At 43.1% G+C, this 13,754-nt stretch overlaps 1 protein-coding gene across 1 annotated transcript in view; it reads left to right on the top strand.

The window, feature by feature from the left end:
- Nucleotides 1-13,754, top strand: part of SUN1 (Sad1 and UNC84 domain containing 1) — a 33,474-nt gene that overhangs the window by 2,449 nt on the left and 17,271 nt on the right. The gene's annotated exons all lie outside the window — the stretch shown is intronic.

Raw genomic sequence — 13,754 nt, 5'->3', positions numbered from 1 at the left:
CTGCCTGCCCTGCCTGGGCTCCAGGGGAACAGGGTGGGAAACACCTCTGAGAGGGCCTGGCCTCACACCACCAAGGAATTTCAAGGAGATTTAAATTAAGAGGTGATTTTCCCCTGAGTATCTTAAGCCTTTAAATATTATCTGTTCTTAAGACAGGAAAACAGGTGTGGAGTAAGTACAGAAAGAGAACGAGTCACCAGAAAACTGATTCTGCAAAATACTTAGCCATGTGCAGGGCGGAGAGTGGTGCAGGGCTGCACATCTGACCAAACCAGACTCTGGCTTCCAAGTGCCACTGGGGTCAGCTCAACTTCAGCTGCAGCATCTCAGAAAAGTAGCTGGAGCAAAGTACCTCTAAAAGAAACAAGAATTGCCCAAAATCAGTGCTACATCAATATCAACTAATGCCTTAAGTAAATGTGTTTATCTTGCATTTTCTGTTTCTTAAGGATTAGCTGCCTTCTCTCATTTTGTATCCAAACATTTGGATTATTTGATAATTACATATTTATCAGCCAGTCTTTCACAGCAAGCTGAGTAATTTCTCTTACACACAAGTAAATAACAACCTACGGCCTGGTTAGCCTTTCCCAAGTGACAAATTCCCTATTCTGTTCACCGACATTGTACCATCCCTGCCAACAGCTGGGCCTGCAAGAGAACTGTGGACTTGGCGAGACTGAAGGCTTAAAAAAATGTCAGTCAGGCACAGGCTCCACGTTGAATGTATTTGCATACGTTCCCCGGGTGTTTGAACAATGGGGCTTGTTTCTTCTCCGCCAAGAACCAGTCCCATTCCTGGAAGTGCTCAAGGCCAGGTTGGACAGGGTTTGGAGGAACCTGGTGTCGTGGGAGGCGTCCCTGCTCATTGCAGGGGAGTTGGAGCTAGATAGGCTTAAAGGTCAGTTGCAAGCCAAACCATTGATTTCTTTTCCGTGTGGCTGTCCGGAGGTTTCCGTGGCCTGATGCTGCCTTCGGCGAGTTCGGTTGGGCACCACACGGAGCCGAAGCGCTCCAGTCCCACCGAGCGGCCGGCTGCGCCGTGCCGCAGCCAAAGTCTTAGCGGAGGACGGCGACTCAAAGGGAAGGAAAATCCCAAAAGGGCCGGGTAGGAAGAAAACAGCGGAAACACCGGGAGGGAAAGTCAGTGAGTCAAGCAATAGAGGCCGGAGTGAAAATGTGAGTTAACTCTCCTCTCCGCTGCTCGCTCCGGAGGCTCCCACAGCTCCATTTTGCGGAAGGCCAGGCAGGAGAGGGCCGGGCTGCGGCCGCTGCCGGGGCCGGCCCCGAGCGGGGCCCGAGGCGGCGGAGGCGGAGCAGGAGCCCCGTGCCCGTGTGTGAGGGGCCGCGCGGGGCGGGCGCTGAGGGGGCGCTGCCGGCACGCGCCGCGCGGGCGGGGCGGGGGCTCCCGGCGGCCCCGGCAAAGCGGGCGGGGCCCGGGACAATCTCAGCCGCCGCCGCTGGCTGTGCCGCCGGCTCTGCCTTTCTCTCGTCGCACCGGCACCAGGTAACCCCCGCCGCGGCTCTCCCCCGTCGCGCAGGGTCGGGCCGCGCTTCCCCCGCCCGCTCTCCGGAACGCGAGGCTGGAGGCGGCGGGGCTCGGCCCGCCCCGGCCGTTGCCAACCGACCCCCGCCCGCGCCCAGCCGTCCCCCGCCCGCCCCCGGCCCGCCCGCCGCCGCTTCCCGCCGGGCTGGGGCCGCGTGTGGCGGCCGCCCGCGCGCGTGGGAGCCCCCGGGGCGCGGTGTCTCGGGTCTGCGGCCTCCCCCGAGCGGGGAATCGGCGTCCCCGGCTCGGGCGGCGGGGCGTGAGGCGCCGCGGGCTGCAGTCGTGGGGCAGGCGCTGACCCCTCGCTAGCCTGGAGTTCTGTGGGCCGTCGCTGGGAGGAGGGAGACACCTCAGCTGCCCCGGTCTCTCTGGGCCTGGCATCTGTAGGGTTTCATTGTCAGAAGAAACTATATCCTGCAGCTTTCCGCCCTGATTGTGAAAGAGCTGATAAGTGCGCGGTGGTGCCGGCGCTCGCCGCAGCTGCCGAGCCTTGGTGCAAAGGTAAGGCGCTGTGATGGGTGCTGTGCTCTGCTCTGCTCTGGGGGGCACAGGAAAACAAACCTGTCCCCCGGCTGTCACCTCAGGGCAGCCGCTTCTGTGGGGAAAGTGTTGTTCAGCAGGCGGCTTTCCTGTAGAAGAGTTTGTCATCGCTCGCCGAGTGAGCTTTTACAGCAAAATGTGCTATTTTAGTGCTGCGCTCCTTTTGAGGTGATAGTGCTGAGTTCCTCATGCCATGCTCACGTTTGGCTGCTCTTCAGTGACCACAGGGGTGGAAGTGTCAGAAACACTGGAGACAGCACCTGTTCTCTGGCAGTTCCAGTAAGTTTTGTATCTGCTGGGAAGAAAAAGTATTTCATTTGATTTGACTTTTTTTACGTTCCTTATTTAACATTATACTATATTGCAATAAAATACGTTTAATAATATATTTTTTACAATATGTTATAGGGAAGGAAAATATTAGCCAGCAAATTCCGGGTTTCTGCAGCATTTGCAGGCCCTCCCATCCCACCATCTGGCTTTCAGTTTAAAGTTATGCAAAAAGGAAGTTCAATATTTGCTAATTTTTTTAAATGTTTCAGTGCTTTGCAACTGACTCTTCCAGGCTAATGCTTCTGTTGAATTTGCCAGTGAACCCTAATGTCTAATTCTTGCTTTTACCTATGGGGGTGAATTACTAGTTGCTGATTTTCATACCGGTGTTGTGGAAGTGAGTTGCAGGGTGTTCTTTGTCGTGAGTGAGCTGCACGGAGGGTTTACGGACAAGCTTGGCAGGCTTTTTACATGGATGTGTTAGTAAATGTGGTGGTGTATAGATGTCCTTAAATCTGCGGTGAGTGACTGGCTTCTAATGTGGTGATTGTAAGGTGTGCGCGTTTAGGCATTCAGGTGTCGCTTATAAAGATGCCGGGGTTTAATTTGATCGCTAGTTCTGGGGGTGTCTTATCGGGCAGGTGAAACGTTTCAGGAGCGTGAGGGGCGAGGTAGAGCACGCCTTTTGTTGTGTGGCGGTCTGGGGAGCGGAGCCGCAGGGGTTAAGGCGGTGGGGTCGGCCGGGCCGCCGCCTCCAGCGAATTCAAACTCGGCGAGTGACGGGAGCGCGGGGGCCGGGCCGGCGGGCGCTCGGGCTTTGTTGGGGCCGGGAGCCATTTTGGGCCGGATGGCAGAGCACGGCGTGTGCCGGCCGGCGCCGAGCGCGCCCTGAGCCCGGCCCGGTGTCCGGTGCCCGGTGTCCGGTGCCCGAGCGCGGGCTGCGGGTCAGGCCAGGCCCCGGCGCGGCGCGGCCGGAGGGCCCGGGCTGGACGCGTGTGCTGCCAGCGGGGCCCTGTGTGTAAACAATGGAGCACCGCGGCTGGGTTTTGTCAGTCCAGCTCCCCCCGCCCCTCCCTTTAAAAAGCGTTTCGAGAGGTACAGAGTGTGACTGTGCAGTGTTGCCGCTTTGTGATGAACCTTGGTTTTGTTGTTAGTGCTGTGGTTTGACACCTGTGTTTGGGGATCTGTGCCGTAATGCTCAGTGGAAACATATAGTGTAAAATACTAATTATATTACTTGTGCGGATTTTTTTGTTTGTTTGCTTTTGGGTTGCTTTTTAAAGGAATAATAATGTTTTATGAATGTGTGTTTTAATAAAATGTTGATTTAGCTTGGAGCTCTTTGCTCTTCAGCCTGTTTAAACTAGTACTTAACTTGCTATGGTGAAACATCCTTTGTGGAGTATATTTACTTAGGCATTTACGTTCTTAAACCAAAAACAGTGATTTTATTGTTTATTCTGAATAATAGACGAAAATAAAAATTGAAGTTACAAGTAAAATATGGCTTGCTCTCAGGAACTGATGGAGTTTGACTGTTCCAGTTTCATTGTTTATTGGTAGTTTGCCTAAATCTGTTTAGTATTTTTGGCATTAAATGTGTTAAGTCATAATGATTTAAACTTACTTGGTTTTAAAATGTGAGGAGAGTAAAGGTTCTATTTGAAGTAGTGCTACCAATATCTAAGACTTTATTGTATCATTTTTTTATCCCTTGTAATATAAATTTAAGACATGCTGTCTTGGGAATTTTCTCCTTCTCTAACAGACTTTGGTAAATATTTCTACTCTGCCAAGGTCCCTTTTGTGAAATGGCGATTTTCCACTTCCTTTGTTACAAAGGGTGTTCATGAGGAACTGTCTGGACAGTATGTCTGTAATAGTTTGCGTGTCCCAAAAGCCATCAGTGAGGGTTTGTGTCTGTCCCTGTGAGTTGTTTGTAGTGCATGGTCAGTGTTTGGTGCTGCTGCCCCTGCCTTGTGATGCTTCTGTGCATAAAGGCCACTCATGCAGCATTTCATCATCTTCCCTGGAAGCCAGGAAGCTTGCTGCCATGGAGCTAGGATTTTGTTGAGGCTGGCTAACTGTGACTGTCAGACAGGCTTTTTTTTTTTTTTTTTTTTTTTTTGTGCTAGTGGTGCAGCCTCATGTCACTTGGAAGGTTCAGAGTCCTTTGGAGACAGCCAAGGGCCTTGTGTGAAGGTAAATTCTGCTGCTCTGATTACAGGAGTCCCTGAGCTTCCTTGTGTTCTGGCAGTCACAATCTCTTCTCCTGCCCTTTTGCTGTGTTGATTTATTGTAACACAGGTTCAGTTTAATTGCAAGGGAGAGATAATGCTTAGGATGGCTGTTCTGTCTGCTTCCCAGAAAAAGGTAAATAATCCAGCTGTCTCCTCTGCAGAACATGGAAGCTGCCTTGTAAGCTGAGGCCCAGGTAGTGACCACTTGCATTTCAGCAGAACTGTGTGCTTCCCCTTAATTGGCTGTGGACTGTGTGACAATTCCTGTTGGGGATTTTATACAATTCACACCATACATCCCTTAGTGTTAGGAACAGATGTTTATGGGCTTCTACAAAATGGAAAAGGGCTGTTTTGGAGTTTGGGACTGGCAATCTTGCAACAAAGCTGAGACTAAAAGTCTACATGAAACTGAGTCCAGACAGATCTATGATACCTAAAGCAGAAAAGTGTTGGGCACCCAGAAGTGTTCAAACTGGAACTAAGTACAGTGCCTACCCCTCAGGTTCTCTGCCAAGTTTTGTGATTTAAAATTTTCCAAGTATTTTATTAACATGTCTCTGTTCCAGTTGTGTATGAAAGTTTCATAAGCAAGAAGAATGATAATACACAAAAAAGTGGAGTGCTGTTAAACACGAGTGAGTCAATGTCCTCCACCCACCCTATGTCTGTTTTGTAATAAGGATGTAGAATATTTATAAATAAATTGGGTTGATCACTTGTTTTGAAGAGGTGGATAACTAAGATTAAGCTCCAGAACTGAAAGTCAAGCTTAAAAATAATCCAGTTTCATAGTAAATTCTAGATGCCCATTTTTGCAAATGATGGTGGTCATCTCTGAAAATGATTTTCAAATTCTGTTAAAGTCAGTTAAGCCTGTTTTGTTGCTTTGAAAAAATGAGTGAAGGTTTCTCTTCTTGAGTCAGAATTAATTTTAGAGCATCAGACAAACAGTGAATCAAACCAAGCCCCTAAATCTTCTAAGAGTGATTTCTAAGTGTGGTGTTCAGATGGCAAACCTGGTATCTTCACTGGAGAGCTGGTGCTATGAAACCCAGCTATTCATAGACCTACACCTAAGTACCTTCGAGGCTTTGCAGTTAGCATTGCCTTTGTCAAGCACATATTTTATTTATAATAACTTAATGATACAATTAAAACCTTATGAAATAAGAAATATTGTTCATGCTCTAGCATTTGATTTATTCAGAAATCAGGTAAAGAGAGCACTGGTGGTGAAGGGGAAAAGAACAGGGAAGAAACTGAACCAATGTGTTTTTCAAACTCTGCAGTTGCCCTCCCCTAATAGGGAGGAGCTGGGGAGCTTCTCAAAGCTCACTGGCATAGCTGAGCTTTTCCTGTGGGAAAATACTGCTGGGTGTCAGAAGGATTAGCTACAGAGTTGCCAGTTAAAAAACGGGTTTTATGATGAAATGATGTGTGCTAGGCATACACATCAACTCCAGTGGAAACTAAACAAGGTTTTTCTACCTTGGGGGTTAAAAATCTTTATTGGGATGAACCCATTCAAACAGATCAACCTGAACCATAGTTTTCAATTTCAGTAGGCATATGTCTGAGAAACCTGTTTTGCTATTCTTTAATACAAGTGATCTGTGATGTTATCAGCATCCCACATCTTGAAAATCACTGTATTTCCACTTTGGTTCTTGGGGAGCTATTGCTCTCTGGTACTCATTTCCTGTGTGCTAAATTGAGCTCCTGTTTGTTGATAAAATAAGGCAGCAGTTGTTACATATTCCAACAGAATTTACTGCTCATTCTAGCAAAAGAATGAGACTGCTTTGCTGATACTTCCGCACTTCTGATTTAAGTTTCCTGTAAACAACAAATTTATGTACAAGTTAGTGAAAGCATTATGGCTCTGGGGCAAGTGGAGTGCACGTAGAGGATCACTTAATGGAAATGTGTTCTCTATAATACAAAAAAAAAAAGTATGTAGCAGGAGACCTTATTTTTCATTAACCCCATTTGGCATGGGAGGTGCTTGGATTCGGGAAGCTGCTATGCTTAGGCCCGGAAGTTTTAATTTTTTTAAGTCTTCAGTAGTAATGGAAATATCCTTCTGCCTTACTGACCTCAGGATTTGGAGGCTACAGGTAGACTGACTAAGAACATTTTAATGTTGTGTGCACAGATTTCTTTCGAGCTGCTTTTGCCTCTACCTGCTTTTTGTCCCTATTTCTTGTGTATGTGTAACTATACAGAATGAAAACACTTATTTCAGCATAGGAAAATGCATCTCATTTTTGAGATGCTTGTTGATGTTATGATTATGAAAATTTAATTATCTCGTATTGGGAATGTTTTTTATCCTGGTTTAGGTGGGTCACACAGATGTGTGGAATATCTTTTACTGCTGTTGAAACAGGAGCCTTAGATGATTCTGCCTTGCTAACCGTGCAAACCCAGAATAGCCAAATCCTTATTTGTTAACTACAAATAAGCTATCATCCAAAAATCCTTTCCACAAAATGAAAAATTTTCTTTGGCTAATAAAACTGAGAAGGGCTGAAGGTTTTTTGCAAATACTTTGAAATTGAAAGTCAAATTGTTCGTAGTACCACAAGTAGTCATCCACGCAGCTCTGCGAGTTTGTTGATATGACATCAGTTTTTATTTTCTTCAGAAAGCTATAATACTTTTCAAAGACCCCATGGAAAGTTTTACAAATGTTGCTTGGGTGGTTTTGATTTGGTAGCTTTGGCTTTGGATTTGTTGTTTTTTTTGGAAGTGGATGGCACTCTGGAAAATGTGCCTAATTCTACCCTATGAGTCACTTTGCAGTTGGCTCTTTTGCTAGGGTGTGTATTCAGTGGTTTTAATGACAGGAATAAATTATGTGAAATGAAGGGTACTCCCTCGCTGCTTAGTGGATGGTATTCAGAAGTGCTAGAGTAAAATCATTTGACTATATGTAAAAACTTTCTCAAGTTTCATCTGCGTTATCCTTAGCTGGTGCACAGAGCAGCCTGTGCTTTGCTCAGAGGGCACTCAAAGCAAAGCATGTTTTGAAGAGATCTGAAGCATGGCTGTGTAGTTCTTTAGATTTTTATACTGGGCTTCTCTAGGAGATATCAGCATAATGTAGTTCCTGTGGAAGTGTTGTAATTTGGTTGTGATAAGAATTTGGCTTGTAACTGTCATGTTCCAGAGAACTTGGAAATAGCTGAAAATAGAGTATCATAAAGTCACAGTCAGAAATACCCTGAGCTTCCTGTAGTAATGATAAGGGATATCTGGCACTAGGAGCAATACTACTCCACTACTGAGAGCTCCATGTTTCTGGTAACAAATCTTTTATTTCAATGCTTAATAACACAGGCTGAACAGTGCAAGGGCTCCTAGATTGACTTTACATAATTTTAAGTCATTGCATTACTTTATTTTCACCTTTTACAGTATGATTTGAAACTGTCAACATGGACTTTTCACGTCTACACACGTACACCCCTCCCCAATGTCTGCCAGAGAACACTGGCTATACATATGCACTCAGGTGAGAACCCTTTTCTTCTTGTAGACAAACTGTCTGTTCTCTCAATGTTGCTAATCCTGGAGAGTTGAGCTTTCATGGTAAGTAGCTGACTTCTTTGAAGAAGTGGGCTTTTTCTAGTCTGGTTTGAAAACAAGTGCTGTGTCCTAACTGGAGGAAAGAAAACGTTGAACTAACAGGACAATGACTAAGATAATGACTCAGTGTTTATTAGTTGCTATGAATAACTTGTGTCCGCCTAGTTACAACTGCTGTTGGATTTCTATAAATATGTCCTCAAAATTCTTTGATATTCTGTGTCTTGTAACTTCGGTGTAACTTTCTTTTGTGACTTGGGATCACTTTAAAGCACTGATTTTTGCGTGCTCGTTGCCACTGGTGTGGGACTTGGCTGGAAGTAACATATTGATTACTTATTTTTGCAAAGCTGCTTGTTGGGTGAATGTAAAATCTGTGTTCCAATGAACTTGCTTTTCCTTGAATCTTTTTCTTGTATCTTTGTTTTTCTTACATCACTTCAGTTTTCTAAACTAACTGTAGTGTTTGGAAGCTTTTGTACTATGTAATCAGAACAAGTGTTGTGATGCCTATTTTGAGCTTTTTAGTATTAATATAGCAGAGTCTTGCTGTTTTAATCTTTTGAGCTTTTCCTGCTGTTGAGATACATATTTCAAACTGTATCAGTGAATCTGAGTTACTGGTTTAGCTAAGTTTAAGTTTAAAAATGATTGTTCATTAGGATGCAGTAGGAGATTTGCTTTCCTGTTCTCTTTGTTTGTCATTACTATGTATTGTTATTAAAATCCAATATAGAGATTGGACAGTACTTGGCTCCTTGCCAATAAAACAGAAGTTGACAAAACTGTAGCATTAAGAGATTACTGAGTTGATACTCTTCTTTTGTGTGCTCCAAAACTGTGTTTCCATTTTCTTTTGGGGATCATGGTTTTTTTTTTTTTTTTTTTTTTTTTTCTTTAAAGTTACAGCCTAATGTCAGTTATGTTTACAAATGTGATGTGTTTTATGTTGCATTAATTGAATTGCATTTTTTCCTAAATTTTATGAAAAGCTATTGGTAAAATGTTAAATGCAAGTGGGTTTTCCAATTTCAAGAAAAGCATGCTGGGCAGTGAAAGTGATCTCTGTGCCTTGTATCCAGCAGCAGTCTCACTTCTGTATTACTCAGTGGGTTTAGTTACCTTTGAGTTGCAAATGAACCTTAGAGATTGGCTGGAATATTGTAACTCCTGACAGGTTAAACTCCTGTGGTATTCCTGTCCAAAATTCTCATTCTGTGAAACAGTGGGCAAGTAAGAAAGGAAGATGCAGAATTATAAATCCTATTGTACATCTGGAGGATATTTCATTATGACTTTGGTGGGATTTATTTAGGGGACAACTGAGTGTTTGTCTTGCTGCATAAATGAAGGCTGTTTTGCAAAACCAAGAAGTTGTGAAGGAGCTACATGTCCTGAAACTTCCCAGCTTGCCATTTCACTGTGTTAAACTATGAGGTGTAGGTATTTAGAAATGGATGGAGCTGGGTACGATGAAGTTTAATAACTGAATTATTGAAGGCCAGTATAGTTAAAGTAGGTTGAAATTAATTCATTGTAATTCTTCCTTATGTAGAAAAGAAGGACTGGCAAGCTTTTTCTTTAAAACCGAGTGAAACCCCAAATGTTCAAATAATGGGAGAAAACTACTTGGAACACTGCTTTCAGGGTGTCAAGAGAGTAAACTACAGTCCTTTGTGCAGATTCTTGCTGTGCCTCTGCTTGCTATATATGTGCAGAATTACATCTGTTATTGTAGCTCTTCCTCCTTTGGTCAAACAATATTTGAAAACTCTGAAGAAAGGGCAAATTGATCATCAGAAATACTTCCATGTTGAAATTTGTGCCTTCTTACCCCTCACTTGTGTTTGTTTTGCTTATATTCAAATCTGGTTTATTGTGCCTTTGGCAGTTCAATCTTTACTGAAACTTTTCTTTAAAGAACTTGGCTTGGGCTGTAGCCCTGCAGAAAGCAGTACAGGGAAGTTTGATACCACAAAGCTATTAATAGAGTTGGCCATGACTTATTAATAGAACTTATATTAATGCTTACTGGAATCACTGTGTGTTTACAGCCTTTGTGCTTTTACTTTGTGCTTCTACTCCTCCAGCTCAAATCAGAAAAACATTTAACTGATATACCTAAATAATCTTTATCCTCCTCCAAATGCAAGTCAAACTTGTGAATCTCACCCACCTGTCAACATATAATTTGCACCCCACTCTTATGACTGATCTTTCTTTTTAGTCACCATTATCTTTTGAATTGTGTTGTTAGTTTGGGTGCCTTTAGCACTTCTTTACAAATATGGGTTAAATCAATAAGTATTTGTTTTGATTTTCTTTTTCTGTGTCAGAGCATTCAATTGGGATGTAATTTTCTGCAAAGTAATTGTATAAAATCCTTTGAGGTTTTTAACTGTGTTCTGGGACTGACTGTGGAAATAACTAAACAATTCAAGGTAGTGTCCCGGGTCACTTAATGTAAGTAATGCCCCCTGGTTAGAAAGCCTGTGAATGTTTTTGTATTGACTATATGTCTGTCCATGTTGGAAGATGTCTGTGCAGTTGTAGTTCTCTAGATGTATTGAATGTGCCTATTGTCCTGAATAGTCAAGAATATCATTGCCTATTTCATTCCAAGGAGTATTTAAAAATAAATGACGCTTAAGGTCTTTCCGTCAAGCTATAGGCATGCTAAAATTGGCACGCCTCATTCTCATTCCATTTACTTGAAAAATAACCCCTGAAGTCTAGGACATTCTTGTTCTGTAGAAGCTCATGTGAAGGAGGTATCAGGAAGCTAGAAGTGTAAGACTAGATTCAATCACCAGCTCTGCCAGCATCCATTGGAGCTGTTTGCTGGGGGAAGGAACCAGTCATCACTGCTTGCAGAGGTAATCCAGGAGTGTAGGCTAATTGCATCCCACCTTTAGGTGTTTCTTGGTTTGCTGTGCATATTGCACAGGAGGGCATCAATGTACAGGTTAATTTCTGGCCGTTAAAAGGAAAGGCAGTGGTTTGTTGTTTTGTTTTTTTTTGTTTTTGTTTTTTTTTTTTTAATATACTGTGGTCTTTTTCTGTAGAAGAAAAAAGGCTGCATTCCGAAGCATGGAAAGTGAGATGGCAAGTTAGGAGACTTCTAGGTACTGTACTGCTGTCAGAGGACAGATAATGTGAGGAGAATTATTACCCTGCCTAAACGAGAGACAAGCCCCTTCTGTTAAAGAGGAAAAGATTCTATGTTGATTTGTTGGGTTTTTTAAAATAGTGGAGCCCAGCTTCAAGCTATTTATTCAATGCTCATTGAGGTACTTGGTTACAGCAAGTGTTCATAAACAGAAACAAATTGACGCTGGTCACAGCTGTCAGCTTGTTCTGTGTACTTTGTGTTCTTGTGAATTGAGTATCTGTAAGAAAGAAACGTGGGGTGAAGATGAGGAAAAGCAAATGCATAGTGCCAAATGTAAATAGCAAAACTGAGTTCTGAAACAACTGTTTAGGGAGGGACTCAATAGAAAACTGTTGTGTCTCTGACCCTTTCAGAATAAAAGCAAGAGGAGCCACATTTAACCCATATTCTCACTTCACATCTGTCAGAGTATGAGTCATCTCTACTTAGCATTTTTGAAAAACTAAACTCTTTAGTTTACAATTGGTTAAGTACATGAGAAAATGTGTTATTTCTTCTTCCAGCCAATGAAAGCAAGGATTAACAAGACTAATGTATTTAGTTATATGTGCTGGGTTTGTTAAGTTGTGCTGGGGCTCCCGCCTTGCACAGGGTTGCACTGCACGTGCCAGCATTATCAGGGCAGACCAGTGAGATCCAGCACATGGAACCAAGGCCCTGCCATCCAATCTGTGCTCCTCTGGGCAGTAGAAACATCTACTTTGGTCTTATGGGCTGAATGCCCAGCTGGTGCTCTAGCCATGAGATGTTTACAGGCAGTGTGTTGTCTGAGTTAGTTTTTTAGCCAAAAGAAATGTAGTTGATGTGCTTTTGTGTGACAGCCCCATCTTACATACTTTACGTCGAGGAGCAATGAAGAAACTGTCTCCAAAAGCACCACCTTGTCAGAATCGCGACATTACTGCAAGTGTAGCTTCAAGGCCTTCTGCTGTTAGCTGAATTGCATGCCAAAGCAATACAATACTCACCATATTATTACTTTGTGGTGTTCTGTTTTATAGTTGCTGTTTGTATGTGTTTTTTAAAGGCAAAGCTTTGATTTCAAATGCAGATGGCACAGTAGAATCTACTCATTCAGATCTAGTTTTCTTGTTTGTTTTTGTTTGGGGAGAAGGAGCTGCTGTCATAAACAATTCTTTGCTTATCTCTTCTTTTAAAAAACCAAATGAACCTCCCAGGAGTACTGAAGTGCTGTGGCCCAAGAAGGGACAGAGTCCTTCTGAAAGCTGGCCTAGAGCACTTAGCATTTGGATGCTGTGGGTCACAGGGCTGAGCAGTTCTAGAACCTGACCTGCTGTGCAGTACCCTGTGCCAGCAGCCTCTGCTCACTTACATAACTGAACGCTTCCTTTGGTTGTAAGTATGAGAATTCTGCTTTAGGCTAAACTTCTGCTTTGGTAAATGTATTTCTTACAGACTCCTCAGCTTGATCTGTTTGTGTTTGCCTTGTGTTGCTGCTGTGTCTTCACTGTAAGTTTTCAGGGAGGCTCTGAGAGAATGATGTGTCGAAATGTGGAGTTCCTGGGCTAACAATGTGTAGGTTATCTATGTGTAAACTTATCTCTGAGGAGAAAAACAGATTGAAGTCTCTAAACATTTTTTGTTAGTTCAGAGTTAAATATTTCTAATGGTTTACATTAAATTAAGAAATGTTTTTAGAGCACTTTTTAAAAAAATGTAATGGTAGCTAAACTGAAATAGCTGAAGTAGGGAAGTCTTTAAATCTCTTAAAGGGAGGAAGTTCCTACTTGAGAGATGGAAATTCAGGGTAATGTGGCATATATTCAGTTCTCAAAACAAGAACTTGCCAAACAGAAAATTGACAAAATTTGACTTAGACTGAAAATTAATCTTTGCCTTGCAACTTGGAGTGTGTCATTTTTAATTTGCTGCTAGGCATGGTGAAAAAACTGTGTCATGAATGGCTTCCACTCTCAAATTGGTCCCAAAAGAATGAGTGTTTGCTCTGGCAAAACTTCACATGTGGTTTCCATAATGGTTGTTTCTTTCTGTGATTGGCTTTCATTTGTAGAACTCGTAATATGACTTGCATAGGGGAACCTTGAATATCTACATATATCTAGATTATTTAGGTTATTTGTTATATCTTGTGTGGATTGCACCATAACCCTGAATAAACTGCATTTAATGGAAACTTGGACTAGCTTAAGGACCGTGTCTGTTACCAGGTTGAAAATTCTCCCAGTAACTTTGCTCTTCTTGTTTTACTGCAGTTCGAGTTATTCTTCATCTGCTTTGGATTTTGAGACTAAGAACAAAATAGATCCAGTGTTTGATTCACCCAGAATGTCACGGCGTAGTTTACGGTTGGCTGCTGGAGGTTACAATAAATCAGATGATGGACAGAGTGATTCTCTTCAAGACAGCT

This window comes from Cinclus cinclus, chromosome 16 (assembly GCF_963662255.1).
Source record: "Cinclus cinclus chromosome 16, bCinCin1.1, whole genome shotgun sequence".
In the NCBI taxonomy this organism is placed as follows: domain Eukaryota; kingdom Metazoa; phylum Chordata; class Aves; order Passeriformes; family Cinclidae; genus Cinclus; species Cinclus cinclus.
The sequence above is the reverse complement of the archived record's forward strand: the minus strand, read 5'-3'. Positions and strand labels throughout refer to the sequence as shown.